Raw genomic sequence first — 12,171 nt, 5'->3', positions numbered from 1 at the left:
TAATTTTTAATAACAGAAGTAGATAAAATTTTTAACAAAAATGTCTAGTTTGTTCTTTAATCTAATATATATGAATTAATTTACTCATTTTTTTTTGTAAAGAGGCAAAATACAATTTAATTTTTAATATAAAAACCTCCGTAATACTTTTACCAAAAATATTTATGACAAATTTAGTCGCTAAAAATAAATTATAAACCCAAATTCAAGAAATAACATTTTTATGTGCTAATAATTTATATATCTTTTAATTAGGCAAACTAAAAGCAACCTAAAAGCACTTGTGACAGATGCAGGAGATCATTAAGCCTAAACATAGATAAACTATCAAACTTTAATCCCGATGCCATAGAATACAACAAAAACCTCAGATTTTGAGGTGTTGTGCTCACAAAACCCTAGAAGAGAACATGGAAATGTGCAAATCTATTTGATTATTGTATGAAACTCTATATAAAGTGCTTCCAAGATTTAGGCCATTGTATGCATATCTATGTGTGTTTAACTGCTCGTACTTTATAATACAGGAAAAGATTCGATAGGTGGTAGTGAAGGGCAGAGAGAGATAGTGACACGTGCTGTGAGGCATATAGGACAACCTACAAATCCTTTTCCCAATGAAGAAATTTGTAATACAGAAAGGTTGAAGGGGCAGAGGCAGACAAAGCCATCAACTTCTGGTTGTAATGCTTCTCACCTCCCTTATTTCCCATGGAAGCTACTACCTAACCTTCATTATATGCCCAATTCTTTGTATTTGGAAGCTTTACAGGTAGAAATTTGAATATATGGTAATTAATAACAATGGCTTATGCATATGTTGTTGAAAAGTCAAAAATGGGAGGTGCAAGTGGCACCGAAAGAAAAAAAGTGATAGGCAAGTTGTTTAAAGTTGAATGGGATAATTGCAATTTTGGTCCCTAATTTTTTAGGCCATTTGCAAGTTAGTCCCTGAACCTCAACTATAAATAGGCCTAACCATTTCTCATTTCAACGATCCCAACCAATCTTTCTCTCTTAGTTTTCTCTCTTCTCCCATTTGAGAATTCTTAAGGAATTCTATTTGTTTGTAATATTTTGGAGATAGTAAAGTTATCATCTGGTGTTAGTGCCCGAGGACGTAGGTATAATTTACCGAACCTCGTTAAAACTCTTGTGTTCTTTTTGTCCTATTTTTCTTTCAATATTTGAGGGTATAATAGTAGTATTTAATTGTGCTATTAAATTACGTTAGAAGGAATATTCTGACTAAGGAAAGACTTGGTATTTAAGAGATCCTTGTGATCCACCTCTCTTCCCTGGGAATTGAACTTTGTGTGATTTTTTAGTACAATAATTTACACACTTCCGACCCTATTGGAACAACATATGTAAACAGGAATGATATGCAAATGGGTGATGCATCATCTTTTGAACAAAAAAAAAACTGTGATAAACTCGTGTGGAACAAACATAAGGCATCTGGAAAACCCTATCTTGAAAGCAACAACAAGATATATTATCCACACAAGTGGGACCAAAAGTAATGAAAAAACTTGCTTATAAATTTGTAAAAAGAAAAAGAGGTTATTAAATTAAGTGTGATATAATAATGGTTTTATTTACAACCACCACAACACCTTCCTTAATCAAATAAATTAGATTCAACACATCTAGCTAATATACAAAGCAAAACCATGTGACCCTATCCATAATCAAAAGTGTGTTAAAAAGGTGTGTGGTCCTTCCCTTCCGTTAGGGCTTTGTCTATATATCATTGTTTGTCAACCATAGAAACCACCCAAAGCTAAAGACAAAAGGATGCCCCTCTTCCCTCGACTGATTCCGCCAACCTGGCCATTACATAACCTTCATATATATATAATTAATATAATTCATTGAAAGCCAAGCACATGCCAGGCGGCTTACTGTTCTCGTACAAATAACTAAACACAAGAAATTAAAAGATTTACCCTTTCAATTTTAGTGACAAAAACTGCTTGTTTGCTTAGGTAAAGGACACTTTACTTGTCGACAAGCCAAGCATGCATGCTTGTTTTGAACCATCAATGTCCTAGTTTCTACCCGGAAAATTAAATAAATGCTCTAACTGTTCTTGCCTCAATCACTACTTTAACAAGAATTATTAGCCTAATCACTTGCAAAAAAGAAAAAACAAAATTCCCTCTTTAGCCTTTACCCCTTTATATATAGGATTCCACGTCAGTTAATGTCATGATTTAGACCGCGGTGTGTTCTGTCATCAAAACTTTTGATTGATTTAATGAAAATTAGGTAATTGAATTATATAACTTTACCAAAACACATAAACCATGAGTTAATTAGGGTGAGGATGAATAATCATCAGTAGTTTTTGTACTCTCAAAGAGACTTAAGTGGGTTGACCCGTTCTTTTTATTCAGATTATTGAGTAGTAGAAAGATTAACCTATTCTAATATGAGTTTTAACTGTTATTCTAACTTGTTTTAAGGTCCCACTAGTCCCTATTCCTCTAATTAATTTATACGTGCTAGTCATATTATTAAGGGGCAAGAAGTCGGTGTCAATAGCTGTAAGGACGGACCAAAAACCTCCATTAGATAATCCTCTCTGTGAAACAGCACAAGAAGAAGGAGAAAGTTGCATTAAATTTTATATATATAGATCGTAGAGGCGAGTCACGAGTGATTTGGTACCTCAAAACATGCATGCCTCGTGTACCTTCCTTTGCCAAATCTATAGCTTCTTTCTGTCTTCCCTAGTTTCCTTCCTAGCAAAGGCGAAACCCCTTGTTGTTTTTCAGGCATGTTGGTTTGAGAGGTTGAAGCTGCCAGCATGATCTGGTAATGAATCTAGACATCACTCTTTTCTTTTCCTTCTTTATGTAATATTCTTTAACCAGTCTTGATATAGATGTAGTGTGTAGCGGAGGTGAGAGATACCCGCAGTTAAGTAGATTGTATAGGACCAGTTTGGATCAAAATTCTCTGGTGGAAGAGGAGTTATTTATGTGCTGAAAGCATTTTGAGGATAGGGGTATTGTCATTAATTTGTTAAGGGAATTAATTTAGATGTCTTAAGTAAAGAACCCTGCTTGGACTTAGCTCCATAGATATGGTTCAGCATCAGGTCATCTTGCAGCTTCAATCACTCACTCCCCAACAAAAATAACTTTCCAGCTACTTAAAGATACTACAGATTTCTCTCTTTCTCTCTCTCAACCCACAAGTAAGACCTTCATTTTCCTGGTAACTCATCTACTAAATTTTAATTTTCAATTATTTGATGAGTTTTTTCCCTGAATGATTTGGTGAGAAATTGCAGTGTCTAAATGTTATGTGGTTTTCTTAACCTAAGTCTCTATTTCTTGATTGCCTGCACATACTGTTAATACAATTTTGTATATATTACTTGCACATGAAGCCACATGCACAAATCTGCCTGTCAGAGGTAAAATTAATATGATAAATCTTCAACTTTATCTATGTGCCTGTTTAAACCTCTTATTAATGGCTGAAATTTTTTAATCAAGGAAGTAAAGATAATGTTGATTCTCTCTCTTTCTCTCAGTTTCTTGAGTTGCTTGCATGCCTGTTTGTGCAAGTTTGTCTTGACTTCCCTGGTTGTACAACTAGAATCAACAAGTAAGACAAAATCCCATTACACAAGACAAGACAAGAATGCTAATAAGGCAACTCACTGTGTTGTAATTAACATTGTGATAGTGATGTATCAGCACCATTAACAGTTGCAGCTTCTTTGTTATATAATTACCACACAGTTTTCAGACTGCTTGGAAAGTTGAACATGAATTCAAGAGACAAAAATTAAGTTTCATCTGGTAGCCTCTTTGCCTCTATCCAATATGTTAGGGGACCAGCTTCATGTTTCATGCCCCACCAATTTAAATACACTTCATTCTAGATAGTAATAACTATTATCTATTTATCTATGCATATATATATATATGGTAATGCATACTGAACTTGGAGTATATAACCCTATCTCTGAAATAATGGCATATAAAGATGAATATCTTATAAAAATAAAAAATAGATAGCATGTGAATGAATTGAGTGCGTTTGTCTTCCACTTTATATAATTTCTATTTAGTCACATGAGTGTAAGAAATTGTCGATGATTAGACGATCTCCATGTTTGAATTGCTTTAGGAACATGATTAGGTGATTTAATACTGCTGCGAATAACTAGGCACCCCAATTTGTATGCAACCGTATTTAAAGTTATTGTTAGAATGCGAGTTTAAACAGTATTACTCTAACCTAACCTTTGACTTTCAATATTGTATAAATAGTAATTAGGCACCCTCTTTTAAAGTGTTTTTCGATTCCAATAACTACAAAGAAAAACGGTTGAATAATATTCTTTAACCATATAAATCAGGGCTTTTTTTACATAAATAATATATAAATAAAAATTAATGACCAAAATATTACACTTTAAAAATTATTTACTAAAATGACATATTTAAACAATGTTCTAATAAAACATGATGTTAAATCAAAGGGGTAAAATAAATCATTTTACTTCTTCAAATAAATGGATTTAATTAATGATGATTCGTCTCTTTTAATACAATTAAGGAATGTACAGGGTCACCAATGGAGTTAAGATTCGAATCTAAACTCTAATTGTCAAAATTCAACATTTGCCTCGAGATAGGGAACTTCATATCTTGAGATAAGCCCCCCTATTTTGGTAATTTTGCTTCGATCTGAACATGTCTCGAGACATTGAGGTCTATGTCTCAAGACCAAACCCTTTAAGTGTAATACCCCATACCCGACCTAGACGTTACGGTCAAATCATGGAGGCTACATCGTACAAGCAAGAGAAACAAATGTTTAACTTTGATGGAAACCAACTTCAAAGAACAGAAAATTTAATTGTATGACTCTTTTGAAAAACACATCAATTTTCTGAAATCACAGCTTAATTGTGTTACTAAAATCAAAACCAATTTACTTGAAAACATTTACGTGCTTAAACATTTTGGGAGAATTTCGATTAGTCTTGCACGAAAACCTTATAGCTTTTTTTGTATATAAAACCACAGTTCATTTTAAATTGTCATGAGTCAAACACTCTTAAATGTTTAAAGCTTTTGTGTAGAAAATATTCAAAATAGTCTTAATGAACTAAGCAAAAATAAAAATGTCCAAAACAAAATAAAAAAAACCCTAAAACAGTTCAAAAATTTCCATAATAAGCAACTAAAAAGTCCATAGCGCATAAATTAAAATCATGAAACTTGAGCTCCAGAGTCGCCGTCCATTCCTAGGTCGGAGGATTACCTAAAACAAAACATACAAATCGTGAGATTTAAGCCCAGTGTGTGATTTGGCCCATAATCTTAGTACAAGCAAACACTTATTTCATATAGTCTCATGAAATATATCATATTATTTATGATCATATCAAATCTTAATACAGAGCACATATTATCATATTTTTATGGATCATATCATATTGAATCATAACATGGCATATCGAATCATATAGATCATGTCCTACCCCCATCCATTACACACCATCTCCGTCCAACCAATCACACCATATAGGACTACAAAAGTTCATCCATCCAATCACACCAATATTTGGAGGCGATGTGCCACACTCATATAATTGCAGCTGAGCTGCCATACATAAATTTACAGTCTAGCTGCCATAATTGCAGTATAAACTGTCATATATCACTTCCTCCATCACATCATAACCCATCCCCAAACATATGCATACCATATAACATGATCATAAAACATACACACATATATTAGATAAAACATGGCAAACCTAGACACACATTTCATATAGATCATAACATAACACACAATTTATTTGTAAATTATCCAACTTAGCATACCTTTTAAGCTTATCCATATGTATTAACGTTATGCTTTTTCGACCCTATATGATGCCTACGGACCGAATTTTTTATTCCCTCAAACAGCCTTTAATCGGGCCTTAAATTTTGGCAAAAAGGCCTATACGACCCAAAATCCTAGCCCGTGTGGTCCACACGGTCTGTCCAAATGGTCTGCGGAGTTTCACACGGCCGTGTGCCCCACACGGTCTGGCACACGGCCTACCATACCGCTGTACGGCACTGGGTAGTTTCGAAAAATAGCCCCTGTTTCACGATTTAACTAGTTTCTATAGGGTTTTAGAATCATTTTCACACACCTGATAGCGACATTAATCCACCACGTAGTCATACACTTAAAATCCTACAAACGGCACCAAAACCAATGATTACAACTTCGATTTAACACGAACATTACCACTTAAATTTACTCTTTTCTCAAAGAAACAATCACTATATTCATAAACAAGTAGTTACCACAAACTTGCAGCAACTACTCCAAAACCTTAATTTGTCGGAAGGTTGTCTACCACCACGCACTCTTCTCCTATCCACAACAACCAGCCACAACACTATATAAATCATAAAATCATTAATCTACGGATTTTTTTTTTGTTAAAACAACAAAACCCCAACTTTATTAATAACTTATCTTTCACACAACTTACCAACACAATAAAGCCACCACGAGGAAAAGAAAGAAACAAGCGAACAATTGAATAATAAGAAGCCTCAACAGTGTTCTTACGCAACAAAAGAAAGATTTTACAATTGGCACAATAACAAAAGAAGAAGTCAGCGTTGGCAAGGTGTATAAGAAGGAAAGAAAGAAGAAAAGAAAGAAAAAAATGTAAAACAAAATTGGAAGAAGGGAAAGAAACGTGCAACCAAAGAGAAGTTGGTTTGATGGTTGCCGAAAGAGAAAAATAATAGGGATTTGATTTAAAAAAATAAAATTACACGGACGTGTCACACACACAATCTACCATACGGCCTGACACACGGCCGTGTGGCACTGGGCAGTTTCAAAAAATAGCCCCTATTTCACGATTTAACAAGTTTCTATCGAGTTTTAGGATCGTTTTCACACACCTGATAGCAACATTAATCCACCACGTCGTTGTACACGTAAAATCCTACAAACAACACCAAAACTAACGATTAAAACTTCGATTTAACACGAACATTACCATTTAAATTCGCTCTTTTCTCAAAGAAACAGTCCTTATATTCATAAACAAGTAGTTACCACAAACTTGCAGCAACTACTCCAAAACCTTAAATTGTCGGAGAGTTGTCTATCACCACGCGCTCTTCTCTTATCCACAACAACCAGGCACAACACTATATCTATCATAAAATCATTAATCTACGTATTTTTTTTTTGCTTAAAACAACAAAACTCCAACCTTATAAAGAACTAATCTTCCAACAACTTACCAACACAACCAAGCCACCACGAGGAAAAGAAAGAAACAAGTGAACAACAGAATCATAGCAAGCCTCAACAGTGTTCTTACACAACAAAAGAAAGATTTTGCAATTGGCACAATAACAAAAGAAGGAGTCGGTGTTGGCAAGGTTTAAAGAAGGAAAGAAAGAAAAAAATGTAAAACAAAATTGAAAGAAGGGAAAGAAATGTGCAACCAAAGAGAAGTTGGTTTAACGGTTGCTGAAAGAGAAAAATAATAGGTATTTGATTTTAAAAAATAAAATTAGACGGTCGTGTGGCGCACACAATCTACAACACGGCCTGACACTCGACCGTGTGGCACTAGGCAGTTTTGAAAAAAAGACCATGTTTCACAATTTAATGAGTTTCTACAGAGTTTTAGGATTGTTTTCACACACCTGATAGCGAGATTAATCCACCACGTAGTCGTACACTTAAAATCCTACAAACGGCACCAAAACTAACGATTACAACTCTGATTAAACACGAACATTACCACTTACATTCTCACTTTTCCCAAATAAATAGTCCCTATATTCATCAACTATTAGTTACCACAAACTTGCAGCAACTACTCCAAAACCTTAATTTGTCGGAAGGTTGTCTATCACCACGCGCTCTTCTCATATCCACAACAACTAGCTAGAACAGTATATCTATCATAAAATCATTAATCTATGGATTTTTCTACTTAAAACAACAAAACCCAAACTTTATAAAAAAACTAATCTTCCACACAACTTACCAACACAACCAAGCCACCACGAGGAAAAGAAAGAATTAAGCGAACAATAGAATCATAACAAGCCTCAACAGTGTTCTTACGCAACAAAAGAAAGATTTTACAATTGGCACAATAACAAAAGGATTCGGCGTTGGCAAGGTGAAAAAGAAGGAAAGAAAGAAAAAAATTTAAAACAAAATTGAAAGAAAGGAAAGAAACGTGCCAGCAAAGAGAAGTTTGTTTGACAGTTATCGAAAGAGAAAAATAATAAGGATTTGATTTAAAAAAATAAAAGTACACGGTCGTGTGACGCACACAATCTACCACACGGCCTGACCCAGGGCCGTGTGGCACGAGGCAGTTTCGAAAAATAGCCCCTATTTCACGATTTAACAAGTTTCTATCAAGTTTTAAGATTATTTTCACACACCTGATAGCGAGATTAATCCACCACGAAGTTATACACTTAAAATCCTACAAATGACACCAAAACCAATGATTAAATGCTAAAAATACATATTTCATGTCATTTAATTGGTCAATTTATGAGAATGCACCACTGATTTTTCCATATTTATATTGAATTTTATACAGGGGTGCAATTTGGGGCTAAATAGAAGAAAAAGGAAACAATTGGGCTAGATTGAAGAAAGGAGCAAAGAAGGCGGGCCAAAACAAAATTTTTCCAAGATGTAATTAGCTGAAATTTTATTTTGACTTAGTGGGAGATTATGTAGGGATTTTTGATATCATGGGAATATTTTTTCCTTAATTTTCTATGGCTAGTGACCTTTAATTAGACAAATTTGTTCAAGGCCACTAGTATAAATAGGGGCTACTATGTTCATTCATTTATCAAGTTTTCAACCAAGCTTTCATCTCTTGAATTCAATCTTTTCTTTCCTTTTTGCAAATTTATTTGCTGACATTGATTCCTTATATTTTTCCATTTATTAGTTTCCAGCTTTGGAAATACTGCACCCAAACCTTGCGTCACTCACATCCATCCACTTACATTTCTTTTTCAATTTTCCAACTCTCTCCAAATATGCCCAACTCTAATATGCCCCAAACCTTAGTTAACTAAACTCATTTCAGCTTCAGGTCGGTGTTAGCTTCGTCAAGATCCGTTAGTTACGAACCCGAGCAATTCAATTCCTAATTTTCAGTATTTATTACTTCTCCGGATTAAGAGTATGACTTCATCAACTCATAAAGTAAAATCAACACTAGGTCAAAAAAGACGTCGTTTGAGTTTGTGTGGTTAGACGTACAGTTGAAATTCCGAAAGGATCAATTGTCTAATCAGTTTTCCGTGACCACATTGGTGTGCCAAGTGGGGATTGTTGTTTGGTTCTTTCGAGGGAAGTAGTACCAGGATTTAAATGTCCTATGTGGTTGAGGACATTGGTTCGAGCTAGGCTATTCTAGAACACAAAGCTGCCGGAGTTCTAAACCATAAATGTTTCGTTGGTTGTTCAATCGGTAAAGGTTAGTTATAGGACTTTCCATAACTAATTTACACAAGGAAGAGTTGGTGTCCGAGGCGTCCTTGGTAGCTATAACTAGCTTATTGGAAAAGAAGAGCTCATCTAATTTCGAGGATCGATTCAAAGATGTGGAAAAACCCGTACCTGAAGCTGAGCTAAGTGTAATTGATCTTCCTTCAGATTTATTTAACTGTTTTTTATTTAATTATTTTCAACTTTTACTTTTTACGCATTTTTTTCTATTTATTTCAGGTTTTCAATTTTTATCCTCCCACCAAATTTCTTGGGCACGACAACTGCCCCGACACGAATCTGGTCGAGAAAGAGCAACAATTTTACGTGAACCCAGTCTTTGAAGGATCGACCCTACTCCCTATACTGCTCAAGTTTGCAAATTAGGTGTAGGATTATATTGGTGGAATTGACAACCATCAGTTTTGGCGCTGCTGCCGGGGACTGGCAATACTCACAATTGTTTAAATTGTCTTCATGACCAGATCTTCATTCGGAGATCTTGAATACAACCCAGAGATCAATAAATCAGCACGAGCACAACGAAAAGAGACAGAAGCTCTTAAACGTGCAAGTAAAGTAAAGTTGAGCTAGGACAAGGGATCCTAGAATCTAACGTGGAAAAGTTGAGCCAATCAATTCGTGCAGAGGCAATTCGATGTGGGAAACAAGTCGAAGTGGTTGAACCTGAGACCGAACCACTTCCTGAAATGAAAGGAGCAAAAGACAACCTCGGTGAACCAAAAAGGATGGCAAACCAAACCATTCGTCAACTAGCCGTTGCTCTAAACGAGCAAACATAGTTATGCATCAACTATCCAACCAGAAAAACCCCGTTCGAGTTGAAGTCAAGCCTGATTCACCTTTTGCCCACTTTTCGAGGCTTGAAGAACGAAAATCCACACACTCACTTGAGAGAATTCCACATGGTCTACTTAAGCATGAAACCTCACGGAGTAACCGAAGATGAAACTAAACTTTGGGCCTTTCCTTTTTCTTTAGTTGATACAGCAAGAGAATGGTTATTTTACTTACGCCCCGATTCTATAACAACGTGGGAGACTTATCTCGTGTATTTCTCGATAGATTTTTCCCAGCATCGCGAGCAGCTAAACTTAGGAAAGACATAGTGGGAATTCGCCAAATGGAGAGTGAATCGCTCTATGACTATTGGAAGTGGTACAAAAAACTGTGTGCAAGTTGTCCTCAACACGATTTGACCGAACAATCAGTTCTTCAATATTTCTACGAGGGTTTGCTCCCTATGAAAATGAAGATGATTGACGCTGCTAGTGGAGGGGCGCTTGTAAATATGACTCCTCAAAGGGGAAGAGAATTGATATCCACTATGATGGTAAATTCTCAACAGTATCGACCGAATTCAGAACCCACAAGACGGGTTAATGGGGTAAACGTTTCATCCTTAGAAGATAAATTGGATAAGCTTATTAATATTGTTCAATCTATGCTTACAGAAAAGAAGAATCTCACCCAACTGTGTGGAATTTGTACTACGTCTGAACATCCGACGGATTTGTGCCCAATCCTTAACGAAAATTCAACGGCACATGTTGATTCTGTCGGAGGTTTTTAAGACCTCTACAAAGACGCTATGATCCTTTTTCCAACACCTACAATCCTGGGTGGAAGGATCATGCCAACTTGAATTACGGAACTAATCTCCGATATAATCTATCATACCAACCAAGAATTTTGCAACCACCACAACAACAACCCAAGCCGAGCACATCTCTAGAAGCTATTGTGGAAAGACTTACCGTCGATGCTACAAAATATCAACAGAGGACAGATGCATCAGTACAAGAGTTAACTAATCAAGTTAGTAAACTCTCGATGGCGGTTAATCGTTTGGAATCTCAAGGTAAATTACCCTCCCAAACAGAGCTGAATCCTCGACAGAATGCAAGTGCAATTACTCTTCGTAGTGGAAAAGTTCTGGAAATAGTTCCAGAAAAAATTCATGGGCAAGATAAGGAAAGGGAAAATTAGATCTCTGATCCAAAAGCCAGACCGAAATTAGAAATTCAGAAACCATTCGTGATGCCACCTCCTTTTCCAAGGAGGCTCGCAAAGGATAAGAAAGAAAAGGAGGAAAAAGAAATACTCGAAACATTCTGGAAGGTGGAGGTAAATATCCCTTTGCTCGACGCTATCAAAAAAATCCCTCGTTATGAAAAATTCCTCAAGGAATTGTGTACTAGTAAGAGGAGGTTAATAGGCAATGAAAGAGTAAATGTAGGAGAAAATGTCTCCGCAGTATTGCAAAAGAAAGTTCTGCCCAAATACAAGGACCAAGGTATGTTTGCTATTTCCTGTGAGATAGGTAATGTAGGCATTAAGAAAGCCATGTGTGATTTAGGGGCTTTCATTAATGTTATGCCTTATTCTATTTATAAGTTGATTAATGCGGGTCCTTTAAAAGAGACAAGAGTAATAATCCAGTTGGCAGATAGGTCAGTCGTCTATCCCGAAGGGTTGCTTGAAGACGTCCTTGTTAAAGTTAACGAATTAGTTTTCTCTGTAGATTTCTACATTATTAATATAGAGGACGATATTCAACTAATTCGTCTGACATTTTGCTTGGAAGGCCTTTCCTAAGTACCGCAA

At 35.6% G+C, this 12,171-nt stretch overlaps 1 long non-coding RNA gene across 4 annotated transcripts; it reads left to right on the top strand.

Moving 5' to 3' along the window:
* Positions 1 to 1,303: 1,303 nt before the first annotated feature.
* On the top strand, positions 1,304 to 8,933 carry LOC107901865 (uncharacterized). 4 transcript variants are annotated; one of them, XR_001685474.2, is made up of 2 exons: positions 1,304 to 3,208; positions 8,636 to 8,933. It is a non-coding gene; the product is annotated as an uncharacterized lncRNA (long non-coding RNA). The 4 variants fall into 4 exon arrangements; XR_005914605.1 differs by having other exon boundaries at positions 1,304 to 3,228; XR_001685473.2 differs by lacking the exon at positions 8,636 to 8,933 and adding an exon at positions 3,551 to 3,815.
* The last annotated feature ends 3,238 nt before the right edge of the window (positions 8,934 to 12,171 follow it).

The sequence above is a fragment of the Gossypium hirsutum genome, chromosome D06 (genome assembly GCF_007990345.1).
Source record: "Gossypium hirsutum isolate 1008001.06 chromosome D06, Gossypium_hirsutum_v2.1, whole genome shotgun sequence".
Lineage (NCBI taxonomy): Eukaryota > Viridiplantae > Streptophyta > Magnoliopsida > Malvales > Malvaceae > Gossypium > Gossypium hirsutum.
This window is presented reverse-complemented; position numbering and strand designations above follow the sequence as displayed.